This window comes from Pinus tabuliformis, chromosome X (assembly GCF_031772625.1).
Source record: "Pinus tabuliformis cultivar Carrire ecotype Pingquan chromosome X, CPIR1, whole genome shotgun sequence".
Lineage (NCBI taxonomy): Eukaryota > Viridiplantae > Streptophyta > Pinopsida > Pinales > Pinaceae > Pinus > Pinus tabuliformis.
The window spans coordinates 1,746,814,616-1,746,829,444 of record NC_142308.1 but is presented as its reverse complement, the minus strand read 5'-3'; positions in this window follow the sequence as shown (position 1 = coordinate 1,746,829,444).

Below are 14,829 nucleotides of genomic sequence, written 5' to 3'. Positions count from 1 at the left end.
AAAAGTGGAGCAGAAAATATAGTGGTCTCTGGAGAGAAGACCATGTTGTGGCATGAAAGGCTTGGACATATTGGAGAGAAGGGCCTTTGAATACTTCATGGTAAAGGTATGGTATAAGGTATGAGTAATAGCTATATGGATTTTGATTTCTGTGAAAATTGTGTATATGGGAAGCAGAATTCGGTGAGTTTCCGATTTGGTGGTAAGAGGGCGAAACATATATTAGAGCTTGTGCATAGTGATGTGTTTGGACCTATGAAGGTTCCATCACTAGGTAAGTCTATGTACTATGTATCATTTATAGATGACTTCTCAAGGAATACATGGATATATTTCCTTAAGAAGAAATCTGAAGTCTTTGACAGGTTTAAAGAATTTATGGCTCTGTTGGAAAACCAGACAGAGAAGAAGATAAAGGTGCTGAGGGAAAATAATGGTGGAGAGTTTTGTAGTAAGGAATTTGAAGAATTCTGTAAGAAGTGTGGTATAACACGGTAGAAGACTACTCCATATACACCTCAACAAAATGGAGTTGCAAAAAGAATGAAAATGATGTTGATGGAAAGGGCAAGAAGCATGCTCAGTGGTGCCGGGTTAGGACAAGAATTCTGGGTAGAGGCAGTGGAGATAGCATGTTACCTGGTCAACAGATCACCTTCATCAGCATTGGAGGATAAGACTCCAAAAGAGGTATGGAATGGTAAGAAACCCTCTCTTTCACATCTGAAGGTATTTGGATGTGATGCATATGTACATGTTCCAAAAGAGAAACGAACCAAGTTGGATAGTAAATCTAAAAAGTGCATCTTTATTGGGTATAAGGATGGTTTAAAGGGTTATAAGTGTTAGGATATTCCGACACATAGGATATAGTTAAGTTCAACTTGGTCTAGTATAGAGTTAGGTAAAGTGTCTTTCTTTACCGTTGTACATTTTGTAACTTACAATCCGACGGTCACAATATGTAGTGATCCGACGGTTCACTTTCACCTCGGTATTACCGACACTTGATCCGTGGCTTGACACCCGATTGGTCCATGAGTTCTATTTAAAGCGCATGGAGGGTCATTGTTCGGGTAATCCGTGCATGAGAGAAGCTTATGTAAATTTTCATTCTTTGATTAATAAATTGCCTGTAGTACCCACGTTGGTACAGGCCGTGGACTGTTTCCCTCCTTGCACTTTGAGGGTTTTAACCACGTGAAAAATACTGGTGTATTGATTTGAGATCTGGTTGTGAGCGGTGTCCTTTTGGTGTTCTTTCTTAGGAACTTACCCTGTAAATTCCTACATGGTATCAGAGCTATTTGAGGGCCGCGTCTGTTGGTGATCCAAATCTGAAGCCGGTAGAACTGCCTGCGGCTGTCGTTTCCTAGATCTGCTGTTTCTGACTGCTTTCAGGCCGAGAGGACTGCTCTGTTGCGTTCGGAGCATCTGTTCCAGTGAGGAACCCCTTTCGTTTCACGCGAAAAGGTTTCCGGTAGCCCTAGCTGCGTCATTTTTCAGATCGGGAGGTATACAGAGTTTTGCAGTTTACTGTTATTTTCTCTCTGCTTATTTCGGTTTCGGTTTATTTAGCCTTTTTTTTAAACCGGATCTATACCTTTCATTTCTGCGTATGCTCTTTTCCCTGCACCTTAGTGTGATCTCGGAAAATCAGAAACATTGAGAAAAATATTTAGTTTTTCGGCTAAAGCTAACTTTGAGATTTAAAAAAAAATATATATATCTAGTTTTTCGGCTAAAGCTAACTTCGAGCCGCAAGGTTCATTTTTCTTTGCATATTCGTGTTGGGTTTTGTGTTTTGTGTTCTGTAGGGAAAAAGAGCTTTCTCAAGGCAAGCACGCAAACCAAGCCCCCCCCCCTCTCTCTCTCTCTCTCTCTCTCAAATTTTTTGTATAGATCAATTGGTTCAAAGCTATTTTAAGAGAGTAGAGGTCTTGGGTTCAAGTCTCCATTTTGTGGGGGCGGATTTTTTCATTCCCGCACATTCGCACACTTTGCCGACAACTTCAACAATTTTTTTTCAAAAAGCCATAACTTCTTCATTCAGAAGCCTTTTTCAGAGCCGTTTTTTTTAAAACCGCCTGTTTTTTCGAGATCTATCCATTGGAACACTTACTTTCAGCATCTTCAGCTTCAGTTTTTAAAAAAAATGGAAAGTCCATGCCAAGTCATTCTTGACAGCACTAACTACTTCCAATGGGTAGCCTACATGGAAGATTTACTTAGAAGTAAAGGTCTCTTCAGAATAGCCACAGACCAAGAGAAGAAACCAAAAGATGAAGACAAGGCTGCAAAATGGGAAAATAGACAAGATCAAGCACGTGGTTTGATAGGGATGTCTATTTCTCCTGATCTTAGATTCCATATTGCAGAACTTGAGACTCCTCATGAAGCATTGGAAAAACTCGCTAAAGTTTTTGGGATTAAAAATGAAATTAGAGCCCATCAACTTGAAAATGAGTTGCTTACTTTGGATCCTAATAATTTTTCTTGCATTGAAGATTTCTTGTCCAAATTCAAGACCCTTAGATATCTCTTGGAAGGTGTTAAAGTTAAGAAAGAAGATGGTAACCTTATTTATTCCATCCTTACTAAGTTGGGACCAGCCTACTCTGTATTTGTTTCCACCTTCCATTCTACAAGGGAAGCTTTCATTTGTCAAGGACAAGACTACAAGGCCCCTTCCTTTGACTCTTTTTGTGATTCTTTAATAAGAGAACAAGAAAAACTCTTACACCTTGGTCTTCTTAATCTTGGAAACTCTTCCACGAAAGCGTTAGCCGCCCAGCAGCAACCAAATTCAAAGAATCCTAAGAAGTCATATCCTCAAAAGAATGGTCCTAAACCAACTCAGCCTCAAAATGAAAGATCATTTCAGCAAAATGATAAGACCAATAAAAACAAATGGAAGAAGACTGATAGACATTGTAACTTTTGTAATCGAGATGGCCACTTAGAATCTAAATGCTTTAAGAAGATGGAAGCCTTGGAAGCCGCAATGAAGAAACATAACATCCATGTGGAGCATTCTTCTACTTCAACTTCAACTTCATCGGAATGGCACTTTCTGCATGTCGTTGTCAATCATCTCAGTCTGGTTATGCATTAAATGTATCTTCTTCTTCTCATTCTCATGAGTGGCTCATTGATTTGGAGCCTCTTATCACATGGCCAAAAACAAAGCCATGTTTTCTTCTTTAAATGATTGTAACACCAAAAATATATATGTTGGTGATGATAGATCTCTTAATGTTGTAGGGACTGGAACTGTTCATCTAGACAATGGTCAGTTTAATGATGTATTATGTGTTCCAACCTTATCCTGCAACCTTCTATCTGTATATCAGATAACTCATTCAGGTGAAGGTAAAATTGTTGAATTTTCACCTCATGATGTTGTAATCAAGGATCTAAGAGATCCTAAACAGATTCTAGCTACTGGTATTGCTGATGATTCCACAAGGTTGTATAAGTTTCACAACTTTGGGTCATCAAATCTTCCCTCAGTATTTGTTGCTCATAATGATGAAGTGAGCAAACTTTGGCATGAGCGATTTGGTCACTTAAACTATCGCTCCCTTCAGCATCTATGTAAAGAAAATATGGTGACAGGTCTTCCTATGGTATCTTGCAGAGATGGTGTTTGTTCCGGATGTGTACTCGGAAAACATCATCGGGACAGTTTTGAAAAACGTGCCTCTTGGCACGCCTCAGCCCCTTTACAGCTTGTGCACAGTGATTTATGTGGTCCACTTCCTGTTGCTTCATTCTCTGGCTGCAAGTATTTCTTAACTTTCATTGATGATTTCTCCAGACGCACTTGGGTATACTTCTTAAAACTCAAGAGCGAAGTATTTAACACTTTTTTGGCCTTCAAAGCCTTTGTTGAAAAACAATCTGGACATCAAATTCTTAAGCTAAGAACTGATAATGGTGGAGAATATGTTAAAAACACATTCATCAACTTTTGCACCGAAAATGGAATTCAAATGCAACATACTGTTCCATACACTCCACAACAAAATGGTGTAGCTGAAAGGAAAAATCGCACCTTAAAGGAAATGGCTAATTGTATGCTGCAATCTAAAGGACTCAGTCTTAGTTTTTGGGCCGAAGCAATTAATTGTGCAAATTATATAATCAATCGCACTCCTACTAAGGTTCTAGAGAATATCACTCCAGAAGAAGCTTGGAGTTCCATTAAACCAGATGTAAGTCACTTTCGTGTTTTTGGAAGTGAAGCATGGGCCCATATTCCAGATGAAAAGCATAAAGCTTTAGAACCTAAGAGTGAGAAATGTACTTTTGTTGGATATTCTGAAGATGTAAAAGGTTATAGACTTATTCCATTTAAGTCCAAAAATGTTATCATTAGAAGAGATGTAAAATTTGATGAAAATAAATCGGCCTGCGAGCCTAGTCCGGCGGATGTGCCACCTCTTCCTATCTCTTCTACTTTTGAAAACATTTCTTCTTCAGATGATGAAAGTGAGGATGATAATCCTCCCCCACCTTCTCAGGATCCTCAACTTCCAAGATGGGTCCGTGCTACTCGGGATGCAGCAGGTGATCTTGCCGGTGATCCTACAGATCAGCGACGTACACGTTCTCAGTTTGAAAGAGCCTCTTCTTTACTGGCTCAAGCTCCAGTAAATCATGATCCTGACACTTTTGCAGAAGCTTCAGGCCATCCACATTGGGAAGCAGCTATGAATGAAGAATATCATTCATTGATGACAAATGATACATGGGATCTTGTTCCTCTACCAAAGGGACGCAAACTTGTTAGATGTAAATGGGTTTACAGAACCAAGTATGGACCAGATGGGAAAGTTGATAAACATAAAGCTCGTCTTGTTGCTAAGGGTTTTTCACAGGTTGAAGGCATTGACTACACTGAAACCTTCTCCCCTGTTGCCAAAATGAACTCTATCCGCCTTGTTCTTTCCCTTGCTGCCTCTTTAAAATGGGAAGTCCATCAGATGGATGTTAAATCTGCCTTCTTGCATGGGGACTTGCAGGAAGAAATCTATATGGAAAAACCCATTGGCTTCATACAAACAGACTCCAGCCTTGTTTGTCGACTTAAGAAATCCCTTTATGGTCTCAAGCAAGCTCCTCGAGCTTGGTATGCCAAAATGGATAGCTTTCTTTTAGAATCTGGCTTTTCTAGGTGTTATTCTGACAATACTGTCTACACCAAGAAAGTGGGCAACTCTCTTATCATCCTTGTTCTTTATGTTGATGATCTTATTCTTACTGGTAGTGATCCCAACCTTATAAACCATGTGAAGTCCAGCCTTAAAAAGAAATTTGAAATGACAGACTTAGGACACTTACACTATTTTCTCGGTCTTCAAGTCTTGCAATCCAAGGAGGGTATTTTCCTTTCCCAGTCCAAGTATGCTTGTGATATTCTTCGTCATTTTCACATGGAAGACTGTAAGCCAGCCCCTTCTCCCTTTTAGTCTGGAGTCAAACTTTCAGTCTCTTGTACTTCTCCTGAAGTTGATGCTACCTTATACCGTCAACTTGTAGGAAAACTCTTGTATTTAACCCATACTCGTCCTGACCTCTCCTTTGATGTTGGCCTTGTTGCTCGTTTTATGCAAAACCCCCATGAAAGTCATTGGAAAGCAGCTAAAAGAATACTTCATTATGTTCGAGGTACAGTACAGTTTGGGATTCATTACAGTGCCAAAGCAGCTCCTCTATTAGTTGGTTTCACTGATTCTGACTGGGCTGGTGACCCTGATGATCGGAAGTCTACTGCCGGTTATGTATTCACTCTTGGTTCAGGACCTATTACATGGGCTTGTAAGAAACAGGCTGCCATTTCTCTTTCGTCAGCAGAAGCAGAGTATCGTGGTGCCGTGGAAGCTAGTAAGGAAGCCTTATGGCTTCGTCAGATCCTATCAGAGTTTGGCTTTGAGCAGCAACATCCAACCACACTTTGGTGTGATAATCAAAGTGCCATTCAGCTATGCAAAGATCCAATCCAGCATCAGCGCAACAAACACATTGAACTACACATGCACTTCATCAGAAAGCACATTCATGACCATGTTCTTGAAGTGCAATATTGTTCAACAGATGATCAGGTTGCATACATCTTCACAAAGGCTCTCACAGAGGCGAAGTTCACTAAACTTCGATATATGCTTGGAGTTCAGGAAGTTGTCACTAAGGGGGGATAGGCTCTAGTGCCTCCTTCCTTCTCCTATTGTGTCATATTTGTAAATCCTTCAATCCTATCCCAAGTTGTTCTTAAGGGGGGATGTTAGGATATTCCGACACATAGGATATAGTTAAGTTCAACTTGGTCTAGTATAGAGTTAGGTAAAGTGTCTTTCTTTACCGTTGTACATTTTGTAACTTACAATCCGACGGTCACAATATGTAGTGATCCGACGGTTCACTCTCACCTCGGTATTATCGACACTTGATCCGTGGCTTGACACCCGATTGATCCATGAGTTCTATTTAAAGCGCATGGAGGGTCATTGTTCGGGTAATCCGTGCATGAGAGAAGCTTATGTAAATTTTCATTCTTTGATTAATAAATTGCCTATAGTACCCACGTTGGGACAGGCCGTGGACTGTTTCCCTCCTTGCACTTTGAGGGTTTTAACCACGTCAAAAATACTGGTGTATTGATTTGAGATCTGGTTGTGAGCGGTGTCCTTTTGGTGTTCTTTCTTAGGAACTTACCCTGTAAATTCCTACAATAAGCTTTGGAACCCAACAACAAGGAAGGTTGTGTATAGCTGAGATGTGGTGTTCATAGAGGTGAAAGATGTTATTAAACATGAATTCCAACCAAAGGAACCTGAGAAGATAGAGTTTGATCTAAAGGAGGAAGAATCAGACTCTACAGCAGAGGAGGAATCAGAAGATGAAGAGCCACAAACTCTGGGTGTTAGAAGATCAGTTCGAGAAAGATAGTAGCCAGAAAGGTATATTCCATCTGCTTTCTATTCAAATTTTTCTTTATCTATTAGTGATGATGATCCCAAAACTATGAAGGAAGCAATAGATTCAGAGGGTGGAAAACTCTGGAAGGAGGCCATGGTTGATGAAATGGCATCTTTGCACAAGAATGAGGCTTGGGATCTGGTGGAGCTGCTAGCTGGAAGGAAACCCATTGGCAGCAAATGTGTGTTCAAGAAGAAGACAAATGCAGAAGGAAAGGTGGAGGAATACAAATCTCGGTTGGTAGCAAATGGTTATTCCCAAGTGTCGGGAATTGATTTTCGTGATATTTTTTCTCCTGTTGCCAAGGTAACTTCTATTAGGTTACTTTTATCTGTTGCTGCAACTTTTGTTTTTTGAGGTAGAACAGATGGATGTGAAGACAACATTTCCTCATGGGGATCTAGAAGAGGAGATCTACATGAAGCAACCTGAAGGCTTTGTGGTGAAGGGTAAGAAAGAACTAGTATGCAAGCTAGAGAAGTCTTTGTATGGGTTAAAAAAGTCACCAGGGATGTGTTATCAGAAATTTGATACATTTATACGAGGACTTGGCTTCACCAGAAGCAAAGCAGATCACTGTCTATATTTTAAATTAATTGGTGACCGTGTTATTTATCTAGTCTTGTATGTGGATGATATGTTGCTGGTTGGAATTGACAAAGAAATGATCTAGGATTTGAAGACCCAATTGTCCTCCAAATTCGACATGAAAGATATTAGTGCTGCAAAATATATTTTGGTCATGGAAATGAAAAGAGATCGCGCAAAGAGGAATCTCTGGTTAAACCAGAGGAAGTATGTCGAGACAATACTCCAGAGGTTTAATATGCAGGATAGTAAACCGGTGAAGGTTCCTATTCCTGTAGGTGTAAAGTTATCTGCTAAACAGTGTCCCAAGACACAAGAAGAGGAAGAGGATATGTCCCACGTTCCATATGCAAGTGCATTGAGTAGCCGGATGTATGCAATGTTCTGTACTAGACCATGCATTTCACATGTAGTGGGATTATTGAGTAGTTTTATGTCAAAACCAGGGAAGGAGCATTGGACAGCAGTGAAGCGGGTTTTTAGGTATTTGTGTGGCACTAGTGATTATGGTTTGTGCTACTAAGGAAGAATAGGATTGGATATAGTTTTGGATATTCATAGATTTGCTGATGCAGACTGGGCTGGAGATTTGGATCAGAGAAGATCTACAGGTGGGTATGTGTTCAACCTATTTGGAGGTGTAGTCAATTGGATGAGTAAGAAACAATCTGTAGTGGCACTATCAACTATAGAGGCAGAATACATGGCAACCACTCATGCAAGCAAGGAAGCAGTTTGGTTGTAGAGATTGTGTTCAAGTATGGGGTTAGTACAAGGAGATATAAGGAGAGACTGTGACAACCAAAGTTCAATTTTCTTAGAAAAGAACCTTGCTTATCATTCAAATACAAAGCACATTGATGTTCAATATCACTTTGTGAGGGATATGATCGAAGACAAAAAGGTGTTGCTATTATAGGTGGAAACTTTGAAGAATACTGCAGATGCATTGACAAAATTTGTGATCTCTGAGAAGTTCTCCTGGTGTAGAGAAACAATGGGTGTTTCAGGGCTAGAAAAATGACTAAACTCTCCTGTGCCCCCCTGTGGAAAGAAAACAACAAGTGGGAGAATGTTGGGTTGTGTTATATTCTTTCCATGACTATCCTACGTAGTGAAGTGGGGGGTTAGAGGGGGGTGGGTATCCCCCCACTACAGGGTCCAGGGCAGCGCCCGGAGAATTTTTTTTCGGACCCTATATTAGGTTGGGCGAACTACCTATGGTTTTCAGTCCATGGTCTTGGATGCTTCGACATGTATAAATATGTATTGTAGAATTGAAAGGAATATAATGAAAAATTAAGCTAGTAGTCTGGTTTTGGAATCCAGGGGAAAATATTTGTGTATATGTGTTTTGTGTGTTATGCTCTTGCATTGTTTATTTTCTATGTTTTAGAATTCGTATGCAGGTAATTTATGTACAGGGTTAAAACCTACAGTTACTGTTGAATAGCATGAAGATGTCGAGCAGTTGGACTTCTATGGTTGTCTAAGTCAGAATGATGTCTGGTTTGGCTTGTTCAAACCATTTTTCACATGGGTACATGTGCATTATAATGTTGAGTCATGTCAAGTGTAACTCAAGTCTCAATAGTGGACCTAACAATCATAGAGTAGGTAAAAAGTCATGAGGGTAGTTGAATGGTCTCAAAGGGGAATGTCACGGGTCACCCCACCCTTTGCTATAAATAGTCCCTCATAACTCATTGTAAGGGATTTTGGTCAACCAAGCTTCTATTAAGACTATCTTGACAAAACGTTGGACAATATTGTAATGTGTCTTGGCTTCTCCACTGCACGGAGCTAGTACATGTCTTTCGAGGAGTAGGCAAATGTGGCTATAACATTTCACTGATGGGTCTAGCAGGTTTACATGGATGTATTGCATGATTGAAACTTACACTTTATATAATAAGAGCCATCACATTTTCATGCATATTTTGTTATTGCAGTTGGACTCCTCTGGTTGCCTAATGTTATATGTTGTTTAACTTATGTATTTTTGTATGAGCTGATTCACATACAATTATATGAATCTTGTTGCAAATTTGTTGTATATGTTGTTAATTCTATCACCATCCATGTCAACTGCTCTGCTAGACACCAGACAGAGCTTTCAAATGAAACTTGTTGTAACAACTATTGCACTCGTTCAGATAGATCCATGAGTGTTCTAGGTGTTATCTTACCTTGTCCATTGTGACTACCATATCCGAGTGGTTTGCTCTGCCAAAAGCTATGAACACCCCTTTTGTGTTGTGTGGTCCTAGTCGAGTTGGGACTAATCCCTTTCAACCTAGAACCCACCTTCACCCTTTAATCCCCCTTATGTGTTAGAACCTCTCATACACCTTCCTTGACTCACTACAACAATCACACCCTTAATACTAACAGAGTTATCTTACTTTTCTCTGTGTGACATCGCAGTCAAGGAAATACCTTAGGACCCATTTCTAGGACACCTACACCAAATGTTTTGAGGTCTAATTGGGAATTCTTACCTATGAGATCCCCTTGACATGTTGGCAGGTCTAGCACTGTCAACATTTCTGGCGCTAGAAGTAGGGCTGATGACAAGTTGTGTCCTCTCATCCAGTTTTGAACCTTGGACATATTTCATGGAGTCTTACATTCTTCTTCCCCCACAGTTTATTTTGAACTGTTAAGATGTCTCCATCACGGGGAAGCTTTTCAATCTCTTGTCCACTCACATGTATGATGGTGAAGGTGAAGTGGCCCAGCCTGAGCACTTACATAAGTTTCTTTCCATGATTCATGAGGAAGATGAGTTTTCTGACAAATGGGTCGGTCTGTTGCTTGCATACACACTTCACGAATCTGCATTTTGTTGGACGCTCATCCTACCGACCGACACTATACACTCATTTGAGCACTTTTGTTATCTCATTGAAGAGACGTTCTATCATTTTGATCTAGACCATCTTGACTAGAAATTGTTACAGCAACGGAGGGCTCCACATGAACCTTTATTGGTTTTTTGCAACGCTTCCGTGACTTGCAGTTTCAAGCTCCAAGAAGCCAGATGAAATTTTCTTATCTCTGGGACCTGTTCGAGTATTTCCTTAAGAAATCTGTCCATCCCAAGAGAAAGCTTGAAGCTAAGCCTCACTCAACATTCTTCATTTATGTAGCTGCGCAATCTCATGTGGATATGGACACTGTCTCAAATGATCGTCTGGCTCCATCTCATTCAATAGCTCCACCACTTCCAAGTGATGCTAAAGAGCATGCTCACACACATGTTCATCCTTCACACTCTCCCAACATCACTTCACTCAATTTTTGTGCAGATTTGGTTGTGAGTCCTTTGAGTTCTCATATGCATGCTTGTCTACGACCTCTCTCTTCACACTCGGATGTTCCTCCAAATGATGTTGTGTTGTGTTCGTCCATTCTAGACTCTTCACTTGTTGTGAATGAGGAACAACCCATTGATGGAGTTGATGTTGCACAAACATGCATTGTCATTCATGAAGAGTATGACTGGTAGCTTAAACATCAACACTTGGCGACGGATGACCCCCTTCTGTCGGAGCCCCATCCATTCTTTCCTAACCTCTTTGGTGAACCTCCCATCCATGGTTTTCATGTGTGCCTTCATCCATGGATGCACCCATTGTTGATCACTCGCAGGACTCAGCAGATGTTAGTCCACCATTCGACAACGAAGGAGATAAGTTACTCATTAAATATCCACTTGATCCTTCATCTATCTTTCCAGAGATATAGAGGATGAGTTTATTCAATTTTCATCTACCCATCTGTTTGATTTATCTGATCATGAGGATACCGAAGAATTCATTGATATTTCTGATCATGGCAGTCATGATCCATTTACTTCCATCTTTGATCACGATCATGACTCTATCACAGTTGATATTTCAAAGCCACCTGTTTATGATGATCTACCCGATGATGAAGTTGAGACACGCAAGACTATCGAGGAACTTTAGCCCGAGCTGATGGTTATTTCAGGTCCTTGCTCTCTTGGGGTTAGTCTCACTATCGATCATGAAATTTTTCAATCACCCAAGGATCCTCATCACTCATCTGTATGCATTGAAGACCCATATCACTCATAGAGTAAGGCAAGGGGGAAAACCTTTACAGGCACATCAGAGATACAATAAACTACTTCTCTGCTGGAACAACCTCTTCTGCTCTCAATAAGTTGAGATCCCTCTTTCGCATCTGAAATGAATAAGCGTTATGCACAATGAAAATGGAAAATGAAAAGTCAAAAAAATGAAAATGAAAAATAAATAAGGTGAAAGAAGAGAAAGGCTTCTTGCGCAAGGAGGTGATGCAAGTAACTCTGCCAGGGTACTAACCAGGCTCACTGGTAGTGGAGCCATGCTTGTGTTCCTATGTGACTCCACCGAGGTACTTTCCAGGCCTACTGGAAGTGGAGCAACACCAGAGATGACATTAAGACTCTGACGAACATACTGCTTGTGCACTTATATACCCCTCAACCGCAATCGAAACAACTGTGCTGTCATGGCTTTGAATGTGTATCAATTGACCAAGGGTTTGGAAGATGCTACATCTTACAATCAAGTTAGTGTGAAGCCAAGATGAGTTGAGAACTAAACAATACTTTCATGAACAAGGTCTATTCAGAGAGCTGCACTTCTACTAGTGAATCGCCAAGTGTTGTAGCAGCTACAACCACCCTCCAAAATTTTGACTTAGCCTATTTTGGAGCCTCCCTACCAACCTTTGACAACACTTTGTCTTGCTTCATCAAGTTCTCAAGCTTTAGTGTTTTCCTCGCACAAAGGAAACCTGTCGATCACAGTCGATCCATTCCCCTCACAGGCTGTTCACTCGGACTTGGTCCAATAGCAGGCTGAGGTACTTCCCCTTGAAAATTGCACATTTCTATAGGGCAGGAAACCTTCCCTTCAAAAATTATGCAATCCTCTATGGGGGCCTCTTGGGCTCCATGATTGCGCAATTTCTACCAGCCAACACTCCCAATAGGATTTGTGCAAATTTCCCCAACAATGCTGCTCAACGGAGGATTTTCACAAATTTGGGCAGTAGTCAGCTACTCTGCCCAGATATTCTACAATCCTCCTAGGCAGTTAGCCCAACTCCCAACCAGGAATGCACATTTTTCCCAAGCAATTGAGCAACTGCATGCATGAACAACCCAATTGACCAGTTCCACCCAGGATCGAGGAAAATTGACTTGCATGCATGCATGAATTGCTCTTCTCGGAATAGCAAGAGACAACATGCAGAAGGCATCCGATGATTCAGGGAGCTATTTTTAGCAGTCGGGGGTTACATGCAAAGTTTTTTTAGAAGTTTCCATCCAAGTGTTGTTTTTTCCTAGAGTTATGGCATCTGAATCATGAGACCAAACTTATTTATTTGATGCATCTGAGCTCATTCATTCACATTGATCTTGGAGCTCTAACATCCCACAACACATCCAAGACTCTTTGACACATTCGGCTCAACTATTCGCAGGTAAGTGGCCTCAACTTGTATTTTTCAGCATTTCTGTCGCTTTTTGTGTATTCGCTTGTGTGAGTGATGTTTGCTTGATTTCTTTGAACTTTTGCTGTCATTTAAATGTGTACTAGATTTTCCTAGCTCTGTTTCTATTTTCCTTGCTATCTCACTGCTGTCGCATGCATGAAATTATTTTGCACAAACGTTTGCCCAACCGGAAAACTGCCTCACCCCATGCAAGTTGATCTATTTGCTAAATATTTCATTCGTGTTTTGCATGCATTGTCAATCACTTCTACTATCAGTTAGTGTCGTCATGCATTCACTGTCTTAGTTTCTTTTAGTTTCGCATCGGTGAGCCAGGCCAACCTTGGTCCAAGCTCTTCCTTCACCAAGGTTGCATTGCACAATCTGGGGAGGGAAGGCTCACCTTCCTCCCCAGAAATGCGTATTCTTTCCTAGCACTTGCCTCCAGGACTATTTTGTGCATTTCTGGAGGATAGTGGTTACTTGGCCCAAGAAATTGCACAAATCTATCCCTGGGCCAACAATCCTTCCAAGGTGGAATTACGCATTGCGCAATCCGAATAGGCAACTGCCTAAATGGATTGCACATTTCACAGATCTAACCACTAGTCCTGCCTCCCAGAAAACCAATACTACCTTTTGCACAACTCTGTCAACTAGTTACCAAACCTCCCAATAAAATTTGGAATCTTGCTCATCAGTTTCCCAGGTATGTGCTGTGTCCTTCCCCGGATTTGCTTTGTTTCCACTGACATATTTCTTTCCATGCATGCTGCTTGCTTCAAGATATTTCAGGTTTTCATCTATCCCAATGGCTTCCAAGAGAACAAGATCATAGGACACTGATGGAGTTGCAGCTGGAATAATAGTTGAGCAGGTGTCCTCTTGTCTGCCGATCTATGAAGATAGAAAACCATATCTAGATGAGGACATCAAACTGAAGTGGCGAGATGTTAATGAAACATTCGCAGAAAATTTTGGGGAAGACCTCAAATATCGCTACGTGTATGTGAACATTCACAAGTCTAGCTTGTACCAGATTGCATGAAGATACCCCACATTCCCATGCGCAGACATGATTCCCTAGATCGTCTCTCACATTGACCTCGGGGTGATGACTTTGAGCAGTGTTAGTGGGACGAAGATTTCAACCTTCTCGACACGAGATTATGATGAGATGTATCAGATGTTAGAGACCGCGGCTATCATGAGTCCTCCATTCAGCTTGCCCAGCAGTAGAGGTAACTCCAAATACATTATGAAGGATTGGGTAAAGGAGCCAGCTCATTTTAGGATGACACCCAACCAGATATACAAGACAAAGATATTGAGGAAGGCATACCAATACTTTATCATATTCGCATGTCAAATGAGTGGCCAAGAAAGCACTGAAACCTTTCCTCAAAGTTGGGTGATTGCATTGGACCAACTGGCTAGAGAAGGAATACCATGCAATCGGTCCGGCATACTAGCTCATCAACTGAAGGAACAAGTCATGAAGGCTTGACAGTCACCCAAGCGTATGCATGTAGAGATTTATATGTCCGCCTACATCCTAGATGTAGCATGTGCCTGACATGATTTCCCGGGCTCTGAGTGGGAATGGTCACTGACAGAGACTGTTGTGAACACATATTTCAAGTTTTTTTCCGAATGCAACTTCATGGGAGTAATAGTATGGTTGTCCGACTATTTCGTCACCCTAGTGTACTGGTTTATATTCGAACAAGATCCACCCTGCATGTC